Consider the following 17,281-nt stretch of genomic DNA (forward strand, 5'->3'; position numbering starts at 1 on the left):
GAGGTTTTGCGAACACATTTTCCTGCTCATTCATGCGTCTGTCAGCCCAAGTTTTTTGGCCCACAGGCCACAGATACTGCCTCCAAGATTATTGGGAAGGCCCCAAACATCAGCCCACATAATTCACAGCAGCACATTCAACGAAGAATGCACCATGGCCAGGGAACGTCAGGGGAGTTCAATGCTAAGAAATGTATTCACTCACTGCGTTCAGAGAGAGAAAGAGGATATCATGCAATCACCTCCATAGATGTTGAAAAGATGAAAATCAGAGGAGTTATTGTTTGACCAGAGGCGTTTGCTTTTAATCGATCGCCAACACCAGAAAATGGAGTTACCACTCTGATCCTTCCATCACTTTGTCTAACTTCATGTACCATTTAGTCAGGGCAATGACACTCACTTCAGTTTCTTAAGTCCTGTGTTTTTATGAGATAATGGTGCAGGTCAACCCCGTGGATTCCCACAACAGCTCGGCCCAAAGCCGATTTGGCACCTGTTGTTCCGCTTTAAAATACGTAGTTGAATAATGACTTCAGAGTTGGAATTCACGAATTAATGTATCTTTCATGTATTGGCACATTTAAGGGAAACATTTGCGCTGAGTTTATAGGCTTCCTTTTGAAAATAAATAGAATTATTTAGTATTTGTTAAGGGTTTATTTACTAAGCCTTTGGTTGCTTTTTCTTATTCCCAAACTGCTGTTTCCTTGTCTCCCCCATCTCGACAAGTGGTAGTTCTTTCCTTCCTATTGTCCAAGCCAAACACCGTGGTGACCTCCTCAATGACCACGTTTCCTCATGGCCCACATTAGCTCCGTCAGCAAATCCTCGGCTCTACGTTCAACAGCAACCAGAATGTGCCCGGGTCATTGCACCTCCGCTGTCACTGCCCTTGTCTGAGCCTCCATTACCACTCTCCCGGATTATTCTAATGGCCCCGTCAGTAGTGTCTCTTCTTCCTCCTTGCTCTATGCAGTCAGATCTTGTACATATCTTTGGTTGAACATCTGTACACATTTGTGCGGGGTAAAGAACTTGGGGTTCCCATTGCTGGGTCACAAGGGATGCTTATGTTTCGCTTTGGTAGATGCTGCCCAGGGTTATTCCCCATACGGGGGGGAGGAATTTGCACTCCCTGCAGCGGTGCTGCTTCATTGTAAAGGCAAGGCAAGGCGAGGAATTGTGTGAGGAAGGAAACCCGGCCACAACCCCGCCCCGTGAATGCACCACGTGGATTCCTTGTTGCACACTCCTTTTCAGTGGGGACATACCTGCTTTGTGTCATTGGAATGACAGAGTAGCTCCTAGAAAGTGTATGTGAGTAGATGCTGGTGGCAGACCATGAGTGGGATATGGCACTGCTGGTGAGCCCACACGACAGAGGAGAAGAGCCCCTGTGGGCCAAGAAGAGCCAGGGCTGCCAATGGTGGGATGTGAGGGCAGGGCTGCCTGGGGTGGGATGTGAGGGCAGGGCTGCCTGGGGTGGGATGTGAGGGCAGGGCTGCCTGGGGTGGGATGTGAGGGCCGTGCCTCCTGTGCTGGGATGTGAGGGCAGGTCTACCTCTGGTGGGACGTAGGGGCAGGTCTGCCTCTGTTGGGATGTGCAGACAGGGCTGCCTCTGGTGGCATGTGAGGGCATGGCCTGGGCTGAGCACCATGGGTGCTCCTTCCTTCACCTCACCTCGGTCTACTCATGCATGCCTTGATGCGACCGAATTCCAGGGAGGCAGGGAGCAGGCAGGGAGTAGGAGTTTACCCCCATCCTTCTCTTCCTAAGTCTTCCTCGCTGTGGTCCCTGCTCTCCCTGCTGGAACAGGGTGCTCCAGCCAGCCTTCGACTCGAGAAGTCTCCCGGTGGAGACAGGTGTCCGTCTCCTATACCTGCCCCCACACTGGCTGCCTGTGCCCTGGAGAAAGGGTATTAGGGTCAGAAGACACAAATGGAAGCTATTGGATCTCCCCTCGGACACACACTTGACTCATCTGCCACAGTTTGACCTCCCCGCCCTGCAACTCTGCTCTCTGCTGGTTAGAGGTTCTGGTCCCCTAGGAAGAAACCCATCCCGTATGGGAGGAAATATTGGTTCCACTATACTTGAAGCCGCTCTTAGCTGCTGGAGCCTCTCAAAACAGGTGCTTGTGGTGTTTACGCTATAGAATGAGGCCGAGGAGGAATACGGATGAGACTCAGGGGGTCCCCTCAGGTGGCTTCTTATCCTCCAGTCCTGAGTAGGTCCCGACAGAGTACTGCAACCCCAGAAAGGAGCACCAAGGACTCAGACCCCAGGAGTGAAGGACTGAGCCTCCCCAGAGGGTAAGGCAAAAGGACCGTGGAGTTGATGGAGAAGTCATAGCTAACAGGACCACCTCAGGGCTGTGTGCAGAAATGAGGACTGTACTCTCTACCTCTGTTCCCTGCCTATGCACGTCCTTTAGTTCAATTCTCTCAGCTCTACTTTAGTAATGTAAATAGCACGGAGTGGTGGTGCTGGTGAATTCAACATTTAGGTCGTGGAATTGTAGCATATCCACATTACGCTGGGATGATGACTGAGCAAGAGAAAGAGGAGACATCACTGGGAGAAGATTAACTGTAAACAGAGGCCCCATGACTTCAGCTCTGAGTATGACGGTGGAAGGTGTGTATATGCTGTCTCTGTCCGGTTACCTCTTGGTTTTATGTGGAGTGATCAAGTCATGGCAGGAGGGAGCATTTTTGGAATCGTATGAATGGAAGAAGGCTGTGTGGAAATGAAAGAGCAGCCGGTGATTATTGTCTATATTATTTTTCTGTCTACCTAACATCCCCTCCTTTGGGACCTGCCGAAAATCATGAGGCTTCACTACCCCAGACCACAGGAGTCGTTGAGGTAGAAACACAGCAGAGGGCCAGACATCAGCATCCAGTCAAGCCCCCGAGTATTGACATCCTGGCTTGTCGTGGAGCCTCCACCTTTTCAGACTTCAATACCTTGCCCTGAATCCTTCAGATTCTTTGGTTGAACCAAATGTGGCTTATGAACTTGGCCTCCGGGTTCCCAGGCAGTTTTCAGGAAGGATTTGAAGGGCAGCTCTTAGGTTTGCAGTAAAACTACCCAAACCGGGGACTTGTGGTCAGTCATGTCTCGAAGACAGAATGGATACCGGTCTCTGAGCACTCCCACCCCTACCCTGGGGACGAGGATTCTAGACAGAGGCTGCCTGCGTTGCTGGAGTGGGAAGCGGACGCCGGTAGTCATCAGGGTGCGAGCACCAGTTTGAGAGTGGAGGCAGTGAGGGAACTGTGTCCAGGGCAGGGGTCAAGGGTCACATCAGAGAGCCCAGGCTGTGGACCAGCCACAGGGAAGTGCAGGGCCCGGAAGCTGCCTCTGTGCCTGTAGAGTCGGAAGTCTGGTCCTATCGAGAGAGGACCTGGAGGAAAGGAAGGGGGAAATGATAGAGAAAGGTAGAAAAGGAATTCTGTTGATCTGGTGTCAGAGAGGAGCTCTGTCCCACGTGGTGCTCTCAGAGAACTACATCTTAGGAAAGCCTGAGGTAAAGGACGCGTCCTGTTGCACTCGGGGACTGTCAGCAGAGCTCCAGAGACAGCCCGTAACTGTCCAACGTAGCCTTCGGCAGACGTTGCCAGAGATACTCAGCTCGTGAGAGTGGGTCACGGAGGAGAACAGGCCATCAGTCCGAGGATGCTGGACTTTCGCTGCCTGTCTCCTTCTTCTGGCTGTGGGACGGGAGAAACAGCCCTGCCGTGAATCGGGGGAAAGGATTTGAAAAGTGAAAGACAAACCCAACGGCCTGTGCTCCTTGCAAGTGAAAATTTTTAACTGGACCTGTTGAGAAATATGCATGATTGATCTTGCTCTGTTAAGGGGTATACCCCAGCATGTGCTGAGGAGAAAGTCGTATTTATTAGTGACATCTCCCCATTGAGTCCCGCTTGCTTTATTGGAGCCCCTGTGATAAGGAATGCTTTGATGTTTCGTTCCTGCTTCTCCTTCTGGTTAGAATTCACGTCCGCTCTAGGTGCCTCTGAGCTCCGCCTGAGCCTCCGTGAGTGTGTGCCAAGCAAGAACTTGGGAGGATCGACTGAGGTTGCAGAAATGGACTGCCCAGCCCTGCTTTCCCCAAATTCCAGCCCCCGTCGCGCCCACTTAGAGAGGGAATTTTACACGAAAATTTCAAAGGCGGCCTCACTCTTCAAGTAATAAAGATACGACTGAAAACGAATCATGACAGTGAATGTCTGGTATCAGTGGGCAGGATGATATGGTTTGCAGTATTTCGTCACTCGGGCACTATCCTTCTCTGTGCCTGGCTCCTCTCCTGCAACTCGGAGGTGATAACGGTCCGCATCTCTGAGTTGCTGTGAGGATCACGTGAAATGATGTGTAGAAAGTGCTTAGGCCCCGGCCTGGCTTTTCGTCACAGTGCAATCACGTTCCCAGGTATCACTATGTCTCTACAACCAGGTGGAGTGTGTGAGTGCACGTGTGCACTCAGTCTCTCTCTCTCTCTCTCTCTCTCTCTCTGTCTCTGGTTCAATCGCTCGAGCTGGTGGTGAGGGGGCTTGACATCTATTAAAGTCATTCCACCCGGGTAAATTATTTCTCCTTATTTTTAATGGCTACATAGTGTTCTAGTCTATCAATGTACGTTTTTTCTTCAGCCAAGCTCCTAGCGTTGGACATTTAGTTTATTTCCGCTGTCTTGCTGTTATGACCAACACTAAAATGTGGGACCCTTGGATGATCACCATGGGGTATTTGTTGAGTGTTTCAGTTTTGAAAAGTTAATCACAATCTTTGTTTTGTTTTCACCTTATTGCTCACGCAAAGTTCCCTAGAGTTAGGAAGATCTGGGCTACCTGCAGATTACTGGCCATTTTTACTTTTAAAGCATTTCCTTATGGTCTATGATTTGCTTAGAAAGTACGGAAATCATATCTCGTGATACCTCAGGAACATTTTAGGACCTACATACACTATTAGACAGATAGGAAGGCAGAAGCCATCTGGCCTCATGTGCCACTCCCTAAAGTCCCCTCCCCCAATTTCCTTCTAATTCGAATTCCTTTTCCGTAAGCTTTAATTTTGATCAAAGGAATACACGCATAGATAGTTTTTAAAAGATCAAATAGTACACAAGGGCTTGTAGTGAAAGCAGTGAATTCCTGCCCCTCCTCTGCTCTCTCGGTTCCCCATCCCAGAGGCCAAAACTACACATGTCTTTTGAGCGGTTGCCTCCATTTTTCTCAATCATATGCTTTTATGAGTACTTCTTGACTTGTGACAGGAGGCATTTTCTGCTGCCTTCCTGCTGTCCCCTTGGCTCTCCACCCCCCTTGATACGCTGTGCCTTTTCTCACTTGGGGGGACCGCCATCCATCCAGGCAGCAGCTCCATCAAACTGGCAGTAGCCCCTGACTCCTTGACTGCCCGTCCTTCACATGGCTGCCACTGCACCTTCACCGCACGCCCTGTTGGCCCGTGTTTCCATTTAATCTTCACGGCACCTGGAGGAGCTCCAGCACTCCTTCACCCCCACCTCGACTCTAACAGCCTCCTTATGACTATATTGCCTCCCTTTTTCAGATGACTCTGTTTGGATCCACTCTGCACACTGACACCCAAATGATACATTTCTAAAGCAAATGGAATCTGTTACTCAAGGCCTTAAATTCTTAATGAAGCCTTCCACATCCCACCCAGGGTTGTGTGCTCTGCACTGCCTTTCCCCTCATCTTACATCCTGAACTCCCTTCTCCAATCAGACCACGATGTGCATTCTACCCTGAGGAGGCCATGTTGTTTCCGACCCCTGCTCCCGTGCACCTGCTCCTCCCTGGACCTTGAAACAGCCTCCTCTCTCTCCTGTGTAGCACGTCAACTCTGGGGCAGGACACGGTTCAGCCTGGTGCTTCGTCTCCTGACAGACTGGCCCGAGGGACGCAACCAAATCTCCCAGAACCGTTTGCCAATTTCTCTATCAGAACACCACTGACATTGAGTCTTCTGGCAAAACCAGTCAGCAGACAAGGGAGTTTGTGAATTCCTCCAGCGGGAGTATATCTGGAGATCTGCCAGTGAAAACCACTATTTCACTATCTACATGTGTACTTACAGAATACCCCTACATACCATGCTACATAAAGAGCTATCTGATCTTATTCTATAGAAGAAATTTGTGGTAACTTTGGAGAGGAGAGATGATATATGTATACACATATGTGTGCATATATATCTAAACACTTAGGACGATTAGATTTATCAATTAGCATGCAGAAATGGCCATACATGAAAGTGATAAAGATGTGGAACTAACAATGGGAGAATTAGAAAGTGCCTGGAAGATGTGAACCTGGAACCTGGAAGGTGCTTTCCGTGGTCATTAGAAAATGCAGAGTCATACGAGCTGCTTTAGTGGGGGAATGGCGCAGGTAAGAGTGCAGGTTTGCTTTGAAACATGAAGGATGATGATAACAAAATGACAACTATAGTTAGGTGAGAGCTTGGTATGTACCAGGCACCAAGAAAGGGCTTTGCATTAACTCAACGCATCTTAGAACAGCCCAGTGAGACGGTTCTTATTGGCTCACTGCTTTAACTCATGAAGAAATAGAGGCACAATAATCATGTCACGTTACCCATCTGATGAGAGGAAGAGCTGGTGTATGAATCCAGGGAGCAAAGGTGCAGCCCGCATACAGATCCAGTAGCCAAAATGAGTAGTCGGTGAGTAGCGAATGCCGAATCTTCCCAGACAGGCAGGAGCCCAGGGCATTGGCCTGGGATGAAGTGTGAGTGGGACTGGAAAGATTGGTGGCATAAAAATCAAGAGGGCATGGGTGATCCGAGAAGCAGGACCTGTGTGGTATTGGCCATCCTGTGGCAAGCACTGAGAGAGCCCAGCATGTGTCCATCCACAGAACCAGTCACAGAGATAAGCCTTAGTGCCAGGTGTTGAGAGAGCTGGCAGATCCTGGAGACAGGAGTCACATCAGGAGCTGGAGTTTCCCCTCTCTTCCCTCCACATGGCTTCAGTGATGGCTGAGAAAGCCTGCCACAGCTCTCCTGCCCTCTGGAGCTTCCTCAGAGTGTGACCCACGATCCCAGCTCTGGAAGAGGTCAGCTATCAGCTTTCTGTGCGCTGACAAACGACCAGCTTGACTCTAGCGGATAAGACCCCCATCGCGGCCAGTGGCTGTGTTCTGAGCACTGCCCAGATATCTGGCCGTCTGTTTCTGGTGTGTCCTTTCCTCATCCACAGTTTGGAACTCATGTTAACTTTTTGGATTTTGCCCTTTCTTCAGAGATCTACTTGAGGACTGGGAAGCCCTCTCTAACAGCAGCAGCGGATGCGAAATTCAAGGTATATTAGTCAGAGATATGCAGAGGAACAGCAAGAATAGGAGTATGATAAGTTATGGGAAAGGAGACTTGTTATGAGGATTTTGGTCACGCATCTGTGGAGGCTGAGAAGTCCCAGAGTCTCTCGTGTGCCAGCGGGAAACCCAGGAAAGCTGGCGGCATAGTTTAGTCCCGGTCTGAAGGCCAGAGAAGCAGGGGAGCCGATGGGATCAATCCCAGGCCAAGGGCAGGAGAAGATGAGATGAGATGTTCCACCTCGAGCAGTGAGGCGGGCAAAAAGGAGGCATGTCTGCCTTCGTCCACCTTTTGTTGTATTCAGGCCTCAATGGATTGGATAATGCCCACGCACCTGGGGAGGGCAATCTTCCTTACTGCGGCCACCTCCTCAAATGCCAACCTCCTCCCGCAACACCCTCCCAGACACAAGCAGAAGCCATGTTTAATCTGAGCATCCCGTGGCCAGTCAAGGTCACATAGAAAAGCCACCACTGTGGTGGGTAGGGCAACACCGTGGACTATGGCATGACACTGTTCCCACACCTTCGCCGCCTCCCCACCCCCACCACGCCGAAAATGACTTTTTCTGTGGGCAGGATAGGGTTCGCGTTATTGTGTCCTTCCCAGAGGCACTGTCCACTCTGAGCGTGCAGTCCATCGAGCCTCATCCCGTGGCTATGTGGTCCACCAACCAAGGGAGAGTGCAGGTGAGTTGATCATTCAAGGTAGTCAGTGCTAGCGGGGCCGCGCCCCTCTTTTCGTCCAACTCTCAAATTGAGAGCAGCTGCAAAAATTCCTCAGCAGATGGCCTCCTGAAAAGAAAGGGGTTTCCACTCTCACCTTCATAATCAGGAAGCTTAGTGACCTGGCAGCAGAGAAATGAAGTGCCCTTAACTTTCATCCTACAGCGACACAAGAAAGAACTCTGCTTGGGGTTGGGAGTGGGAACGTGAAACCAGAGGAGGACTCAGAGAGGTAGTGCCTTATGCCTGGGCCTTGGCGAGTGGGCAAGAGTTCCAGAGGTAGAAAGGTAGGAAAGGATATGAAAATCCTGAAAGGGGTGGTTGGGAGTTGTTTGAATTCACTGATGGGACCAATCCTGGGAGGCTGCTATGAGTCACTCTGTTGCTGGTTTTTCCCTGCTCTTCCCAAACGTGTGCAACAGTAACCGTCTTGCCAAGATTGCGAGTGCCAACTTGGGGTCCTTCACACTGTGCCCAGCAAGTACTCCGCGATCCCAGAGATGGCAGGATTCCCCTGAATCGCCGCTCGGAGGTGTCTTCATGTCCATGTCGAAGAGCAAAGGGAAATTCACATCGACCGCTGGGGATGGGAGGAGTGAAGCATGGAAGGCTTCCTGGAAGAGGATGGCACGGAGCTAGGCTTGAAGAGCCTGAGTGATCAAGATTTCCAAAGTCTGAGAAGACGGGAAACTAAGGAAAAGATACGTGAAAAGCCTCGAAGCAGAGCTAGGCGTTGAGGGATGGACATAGAAGAAGAAAGAAAGAACAAGAAGAGCCAAGATTTCAGTCAATAAGCAGAGCCTTGGGACATGAGCGGGGTTTGCGCTCTTGGAGCTGGAGCGAGTGGCCAGTCTCCCTGTCAATCGTCGCAGACCCGCCAATGACGACGTGTGAAGGCGGGGCCAAAGGAACGCTGTCCAGGGAAGCGAAACGCTTGACCGGGCTCTTTAAAATGTGGATTGTGCAGCGCGGCTTCCGTGGACCGTTTCCCTCCAGGATGGGGGAACATGGCGGCTCCGTCTCCTGCTGTCCCCAAAGTGTAAGTTCCCTTGACTTCCTACTTGGCTGTCTGTCGGGTGATTGGAGGGAAGCGGGGGGACGGTGTGTGCTCAGCTCCTCTGACAGGCAGTGTGCCCCGGGCGGGCTTCTGGGTGGACGGCAGAGAAGGCCCCTTAGCGGCGTCCGGGCCCCCGGTGGAGCTTGCGGCACAACCTGATGGAAGGCTCAGCTCGTCTGCTCGTGGCGATGTGGGCCTTGACCCCCCTGTTGGTGGTCTTCAGGACTGGAGGTGTCTGCAGCTTGGAGAGGAGGAAGGGGCTGGGGCGGAGGGCCGAGTGGCCGTGGGTCCAGGACGGGCCGTGGCCGTTGGCGGCCAGGGAGCGGGTGTGGCCTTTGGTTGTCCAGTGTCGCGGGCTGGAGGCTGGCCCCGGGTCTTTGTGGAAATCTGGGTCCTGTCCGTTTCCGTGAGCCCTTTCGTCAGGGTCGGGATCTCGGTGATTTTCGACTCGGACAGAGGGAGGTGACGCGCTCAGGGAGCGTGTGTGCGAGGGTGACAGCTGGTGGCCCATGGCCGCCTGTGAGCGCAGACTTGGGTTTCCCTGCCCAGCGTGAGTGCGCGTTTCCTTTCATTGGTTGCTCCCATTTCGGGATGCTCTTCTTCCCGTGCGGCTGAAAAAGAACGACACCCTGATAACGTCGGGGGAAAGAGTGAACAGCCGGCCTGCTCAGCTCGGGCTTGGCTTGTTCCCTGACCCCGCGAGTCCCCTTCAGTCAGCACTGCACGCTGTTTTACGTATTTCTGCAAAGCCCTTCTGGACCTAATGTCATCGCGCTGAGTGGAGAGTGGCCCAGACGCTGTCAGTGTGTTTGCATGCAAAGTGTAGTGTTCCCTACGCTTTTCCAGTGTGAAACCCAGCGGTGTGATGGGCGAGCCCTTGTTGCTTCGAGTCCCTGAGGGGCATCACGGCCCCGGGGCTTCTATTGCTGGTTTCATTCTGTAATCTCGTCCGTCCGTAGCGCGGGGTGTTTTTGTCTTCCTCGTGATTTTGCGGCCATTTGCATGTGTTTCATGTGGATTTCAGCTGGGTTTCCTAAGCATTCTTCAAACGATAGTCTCTTCCGTGTGCCCTTTGGGAAGTGATTTGTGCGGCTGAGCACCAGAAGTGTTCCAGTCTGTGTGAAGGCCCCTTAGCCACTCTTGTCAGCCAGGACTGGACCCTGCTGGGCACTGAATTTTGCATGCCCTTCCTCATGCGTTTAATGAGGAGGTCCTGGCCCTCCCCCATAAACGTCCTTTAAACGGTTTCGGGGAAATTTTAATTTACAGAGCTGGAATGTACCCTCTGATAGAGTGTCGTAAGTTTATAATAGAATTGCGTGTTTGACCTGATTTATATTGTTCTATTCTGGTGTTTCTCCGTCTTCCTAACTTTTCTTAAAAACTCAACGTTCTGAGGTCCTCTCCACGTACAGGGCCGAACTTTCAGTTGGCTGAGTCCTTGTTGTTTTACGACAGCGAATGCTCTTAACCGTATGTTGACGTGCGTCCCTGGCCCGGGGTGGGATTGTGTTTTACGGAACAATGGCGTTTGGGGTCATTTTATTCTGTTAAAGGAACGTCCTGATCCTTTTCGTAAGCTTCGTGTTAAAGTTTTTCATGTCACCTTCGACTGACAAATGAGGACACGATGGTCCTAATTGTGTCTGTGCGTTTTGCTTTACGACACTTAGCGGCTTCAAGCGGTCCGCTAACCTAATCTTGCATTTTATTTACTGTTAAGGGTTTTTCATACCATTAAAGTTTTGAAATTTTAGCCTTTAGGTTTCTTATTTCATAGCTCTAATAAAAATTAAGAAAGGTTTGTTTTCAATGTTAAAAATTCACACGTTGTCGATCTGGCTGAGCGGTGCTGTTTTACGACACTGAATTCCCGGAAGTGCGCCTCACTGGTCAACACTGGAAGTCATTTGGGTTCTTCGGGGACTTCATTTCCAGCAATCATTGTGTGTTGCGTGTCGCGTTATTCGATTGGGTTCTGTCCTGAGTCTTTTCATGCGTTTCCTGCTAAAATCGTGGGGCATTTTCCACTTACAGAGGTGGAAATTCACCTCCAGAATGAGTGCTGTTAAGAGGGAATGGCCCTTGCAGGTCATCGGGCATGCTTTTGTCTATTACTGGAGGGCAATAATTGTGCATTTATTCCGTTGTCATTTCTTTAAATGTTGGCCTGGTTCCTCCTTCCCTCGTGTTGTCGCAGAGAAGAAACGTTTTGTGTAGTTTCTGTGTCCAGAAAAGCAGGATAGGCCAATTCATGTCCTGACCGGTCTGCCCCAGGACCACTGCTGTCCCATCTGTTTGAGGTCCTGGGCCAGACTGCGAGTGCCATTGCCCCACCCCCACGTCAAAGGGTGCTGTCCTTGCCTCTTTGCACACAAGTGCTGACTGTGCCTTAGTGGCTCAAAGTGCTACAATGTCGCGTTAAGAAATCGACAGTGCCCGTGTGTTTATCCTCATGCCTCCATCCTGCGACATCCACTGTGTATTCAAGGGGAGAATTAAATTAAAGGAACATTGTTGTTTTCCTCAAAATCCTGAGGACACTATTGCCTGGCAGTAACCTCAGAATTGTCAAGGAAAACAACTACTTCCTCTACGTAATGGTGATGGTTGAGTTGGCTTATGAGCCTTCTTGCAGGTTGATTCTTGATACTGACTTGAATTATGTATGTTAGCTCATGTAGAGATGATTTAATGACTTGAATATTGGTGGGGCATTGGTGTTCTCTAAATCCACCTTGATCACATTTAGAAATGGGACAGATGTATTGCTGGTATTTGCTTTACTGGTTGTATTGCTGGTCTTCCTTTATCTGCGCGGTTGGTACTGGCAGGAATACCAATTTCCGGAATTGGGACACTCACTCACCTCGCCGGTGAGTCCTGCCTTTTCAGGCAGAGCCCCAGACCTGGATCAATACCTACGTGTGGAATGAAGGTGCTTTTAATCCGTGCCCATTGCCCATAGTACAGTAGGACGTATTGCAAATTAAGAGCAAATTCCCCAATCTGTGTATTTCCAGATGTCCAGTTTTTTCTGTTGTTTTGTCCTCAAAGACCTATGTTCGATATCGGATGGTAGTAACGTTATGTACTATATGAAATTCTTCATGAAATTGTTCTGAATTCAGTTAGCTCATGCCTAGTTTTAGCAGTCTTTGAACTTAATCTTTTACCAATTACTGAGACCAATATAACGACCCAGTTGTCTAATGTGCATCTCATGGTCTATTAAGTAGAAGACAGAACCCATGTGAATGAATTGTTACCCGTAATCTTGCGTGGCATGTAAGTGTCAGTAATTGGGAACACAGTGAGAGCAGGCACACATTCCAAAGGTTTGTTCCCATCCTTTTATGTGTGAGTCAGTTCCCTTATTACTGAAGAGAAAAAATGGAGTTGGGAGACCCCTCCCCCCCGCCCACCCCCCCCACCCCCGGCTTCTAGCAAGTCACTGGTCACACCTGTCAACATAATGTTGAGTGAATCCCATCCGTGTTTGAGTAAAGCGGGATGAACCCTGGTTCACTTGAAGGGGCAATGAGGCCTCTAAAGCAGTGGCCTTATCTTGTGGTTTGACTCATGGAGCGCCTGTCTCACAGTGTCTTTCACTCTTTTGGCCTACCTCACACAAGGTGCGTGAGTGGGTCCTCTGGCCTCACCGACCATTTTCAGAAATTTCTCAGGAAAAGGGAAAGAACAAGTTCGCCTGAGCCTCTTGACTTATATGAGTTGGCAAGTAAACTGTTTTTCCTGCAGTTGTGCTGGGCTGTCCACCCAAAGTCAAGTCTCCTTGCAGATTTCTACCATCACCATCCCCTTCAGGACCTGTGATGGCAAAGTCCAGTCCAGGTCATCCTGTGGGCCTGTACGGAGAAGAGAGTGGAACTGGAACCAACAGTCAAGAGCAGGCAGACAAGTAAGTGCCATCTCGTGTGATCGGAGGCCACAGGTGTTGGGAGGAGGGTAGCACTGATCTCCTGTTAGCTGTAGCGCTATTTCAGATGGTGTGGAAATCCCTTCCCTGAGTGTCTAAGAGGGGAATTTCCGGGAACGTCGGGGGCACTCCCTGGGCACTGCTTATGAACCCCATGGCTGAGATGCTAGGTCTACCACCAATTCTTGACTAGTCAGTGGCATCTTTTTCCAGTCCCTATTGGTGTTCCTCTGTTTCCTGTGGGTGCCACTGTTACAGCCACCTTGACTTTATTAGACTGTCAGATTTCAAAAAGAACCGATGTTGACATTTTCACGTCAAGGTTTTGATCTGTCTTATCCTTTGGAAAACCTTTGCCAGCCCAGGCAGAAGCAGGATGGACTAGATGGGACGGTCAAACACAACCTTCAGGAATCCAAAGATTGTGGGAGATTGCTCATGTGCTTTTTATCTCGGGTGTGAGATCGTGGATTTGGATGTAATTTAAGACCGGGTCTAAGTGGGAAACGGGGGAGAAGGTGAGACCCGTCCACCACGTGGGTGCCAGACAATGGCAATCTGCCAGTCTACCCCGGTTGTGGGTAGGTGAGCATTTATATAGCAGTGGCCCTGCAGGCATAGTCTAGCAATTGAAGTAATGAATAGGTCCGTACTTGTTCACGCGCTTACCCCTCCGTACATTGTTGGCCACTTTGTTGCCTAGCAGATGTTGCTGAGACCAGACGTTGTGTTTCGTGGACAATAGAGTTCTGGTATCTGAGTGAGAAAGACCCTTGGCCCTCTCTAGCTCTCATATTTGAGCTTGAGTTTCCACAGATGGAGACGGGGAGCACACCTTGCTATCAGGTATGTTGTGAGAATCAAGTGTGATGATCCTTGTAAGTGCTCGGCATGCAGCGGGTCCTGAAGGAAGTAGCTGAGCACTTCCAGAATCCATAGATTAGAGCAGACCCTTGTGGCTTGGTTGAGGTCCTCTCCCTCCCTGTGAGCCCCCGCTTCCACTTCAGTTCTTGAGACCTTTGCCATCATTTCAACGAAATGTTTTGTTTCCTTTCACAGGACCAGCAAATTTCCTCAGCGATTGCTTCAATCTCTCTAGAAACCAACTTCTCTACTTCTCCTGTGATGCCAGGGGAAAGCCGGGCAATTCGGACTTTGCCTTCTCTGAGCTGCAGTCTTTCTGGCCAACGTGGACACCTTTCGTCAAAGCTGACGTGGCTCAGCACCAAGTTCAGGCTGGAGGCTTCTTGTTCACTGGCAGTGCCACCAAGATCTCCTCTGTTCCCTGTCTGTATAAAGTCACTTGTTTTCTGGGGGGTGGTTAATTTGTTGAAACTTAAGTGAAGAGTTTGGGTAATTGGGAGGGAGTTCTTGATACAAATCTGCACTAGGTAAGGTGCGTTCCAAGACGCTTCTGCCCTTTAGTCTCATGGATGGCTCTGGTTCCCGGTTCCTCTATTGCTTTATTGGCACAGGTTTCATCCAGAAGGTCGCATCACAGAAGCTGAAGTTCACTCACCAAGGGTGAAAACAATCCACATTTCTTTGTGAGTAGAGACTAAAGTATGTTGCCTTTATGCAGCCCACTGACACTTCAAAGTCATTATTGATCCTTCTGATTGGTTGGATCACATAAGATTTGCAGAAGATAGGGGTCATTATGTTGTCTGCCCAGTGAAAACCTGAGACCTGAGATACTTAGAAATACCTGTGCTCAAGCCCATGTTCCTTCACCAAGTGACATGACGGTGACCATCACTGGCCTGGTTGCTAGTCAAAAACTCAACTTGTGAAACTTAACCGTAACTGCGATGCCTTCTTCCCCTTCCACATACACTAGGGCCCACTGCCCAGGACATTCATTTGAGGTCACTTCACGGCGGGAGGGGTGCGAAAGACCTAGATGAATGGTTTCAGGGTCAATCTGCTGAGTATTGGCACTTAAAAACAAGTGACGGCTTTGAGGATTCCAAAAGAGTGACTCTAATTGATGACATTCTCAAAATCAAGACTCTCGGGGAAAGAGAAGCTGACCCTCCTCAGACTGTAAGGTGGGATCGGGTTCTCTCCCAGGAGTTCGTTCTGAGGCGAGCCATGTCACTCACCCAGTGAGACATGTACTCATGAATGTCTGCTCACTCCTGGGAATGTTAATGTGCTGTAGCTTTTGGTGTGAAGCATTCCATGTCAAAGTCGCGTTTGGCGTATGTATTTTTTCATTCCTCTTGTTGCTGTGGGGGTTGGAAAGAGAAGGGATTATATTGGACCCCTTAAGGGTAGGCTCCTGAAATGGAGTGTATTCCTTGTTCTACTGGTTCCCTGTTCTGTGCAAAATGGCTATGGCGGAATAATATTCCATTGTATGTATGTACCACATTTTCTTTACCCACTGATCTGTTGATGGACACTGAGCCTGTTCCGTGTGTCGGCTGTCGTGAAGAGCGCGCCATTGAACACCGGGGTGCAGACACGGCTTTGAGACAGTGATTTCGTTTCCGTTGGCTGTACACCCAGGGGTGGGATTGCCGGATCATGGGGTGGCTCTCCTTTTACTTCTTGAGGAACTTGCATACTGTTTTCCATTGTGGCTGAAGCAGTTTACATGGGGGAACACTTCTTGAACTAAAGAGATTTCATGACTGGTTCTCCAGCCACTTCTGATTGTCTGTTCTCTTGAGGAGAAGAATGATGGAGGTTGGAGGCTCACGTGGGGAAGGGGGTTCTGTGATCAGGAAAGATGGAAGGACTAACTCCTTGCTTCCGGTGCTTGAAGCCTAGAGCTGGGAAGGGGGCTGGACAGAGTGTCCTCTGTAGAGCTGCTCTCAGAGCAGGAGGACAAAGCAGAGAGGAGGATATGCTCCCTCAGTGTCAAAGGCGTGTTGGCCTTTGTATGTTCCAGAGTGCCTCCTGCCCGCTTGCCCATCCCTGGCACTACCAGGGATCAGCATGGCTGGAGGATAATAGATAACAATGCAGATGGTTGAGTGTGACATGAGAACATACGGCCCTCTGGCCAAGATGAAATTTTGATGATGGGGACTGTTGCTGACTTGTGCAATAGGAGTATTTTGGACTTTGCTGCTGAGGAATGCTTTGCTGTTTCTGCCTGATTCTGTGCACTGACTTAGCCTGTGAATAATGGCTCGAGGAACATTGGCTCTTTGCCCTCCTACGTTGTTGTGTAGAACATTAACATGAGGGAGTCTTCTGAGAGAGAACTGCTGTTGTCTCTGGGGAATAATCGCTCTTGGTTGAGGTGCCCAGTCACTCTTTCGTATTGTTGACGAGCTGTGTCCCCGTGGAGAGAATGATGAAAGCGAGCTGCTCTTGCTGCTGTTATATTTCCACAGACCACGCAGACACTTCTTCCTTCCACCATCACATGACTCAATTGCCTTTTTCAAGTCCCTCAAAAAGCGCATGCCGGCAATGGCCGAACGTGGGGTGTGGGAAATTCTGGGTCCCTGGGGAGAAATTGGCCATGGGCCGCGGTCAGGCTTGCGTGCTCTGACATGAAGGTGCTGAACAGAATGTCGTCCACCATGCAGGGCGATGGCATCTTAGGAGTCATTAGGGATGCTGAATTTCTGGATGGGAGTTGGGCTGGAGCTTTAGCCAAGCGTTTCCATGTGAGCTGTCGGCACTCTTCCGCTGAGTACACTCTGCACATTGGTAGGAAGAGGAGAGTCACTGGGCCCTGTCCATGAACAGTAGATGAGGCCGTGGACATTTAGATCCTCATGGATGTGCGCAGATGAGCCTGGATATCCAGGAATGTGCCTGGTGAGCTCTCCAGGCTGCAGGATTTTGCCCACCTATTCTTCATTGCTGAATAGGACAGCATGTAGTCAGTGGCTCTGGTTGTCCCTTCCCCTGTTTCTGTGAGAAGGTTTTGCTGCTTGGTGGTCTGCCCCTCTGCCCTTCTGGTCCTCTCACAGGGGTGGTGATGTTGCCTCGAGGGGACCTTGTCTGCACTCTCAGGGAAGTGGGTGCTGTCCACAACGGTGAGGGGCGTCGGCACAGTGTTGGGTGCTGCAGCTATGGAGGGGCAAGAGGGTGAGGACAGTCGCAATCAGAGGAGAGGAGACCCCCTCTGTTTTTCCTATTTCAGGCTTTTGATTTCTCCCCATTGGTGAAGTCTGGGGCTGGCACAGAAGTACCTAGCGGAGATATGATGACAC

The 17,281-nt window shown here is 50.2% G+C and overlaps 1 long non-coding RNA gene across 1 annotated transcript; it reads left to right on the forward strand.

Moving 5' to 3' along the window:
• Positions 1-4,553: 4,553 nt before the first annotated feature.
• Positions 4,554-16,652, forward strand: LOC139042691 (uncharacterized). Its single transcript, XR_011499726.1, has 4 exons — positions 4,554-9,145; positions 12,923-13,082; positions 13,807-13,946; positions 14,160-16,652. It is a non-coding gene; the product is annotated as an uncharacterized lncRNA (long non-coding RNA).
• Positions 16,653-17,281: the final 629 nt, after the last annotated feature.

This window comes from Equus asinus, chromosome X (assembly GCF_041296235.1).
Source record: "Equus asinus isolate D_3611 breed Donkey chromosome X, EquAss-T2T_v2, whole genome shotgun sequence".
In the NCBI taxonomy this organism is placed as follows: Eukaryota; Metazoa; Chordata; class Mammalia; order Perissodactyla; family Equidae; genus Equus; species Equus asinus.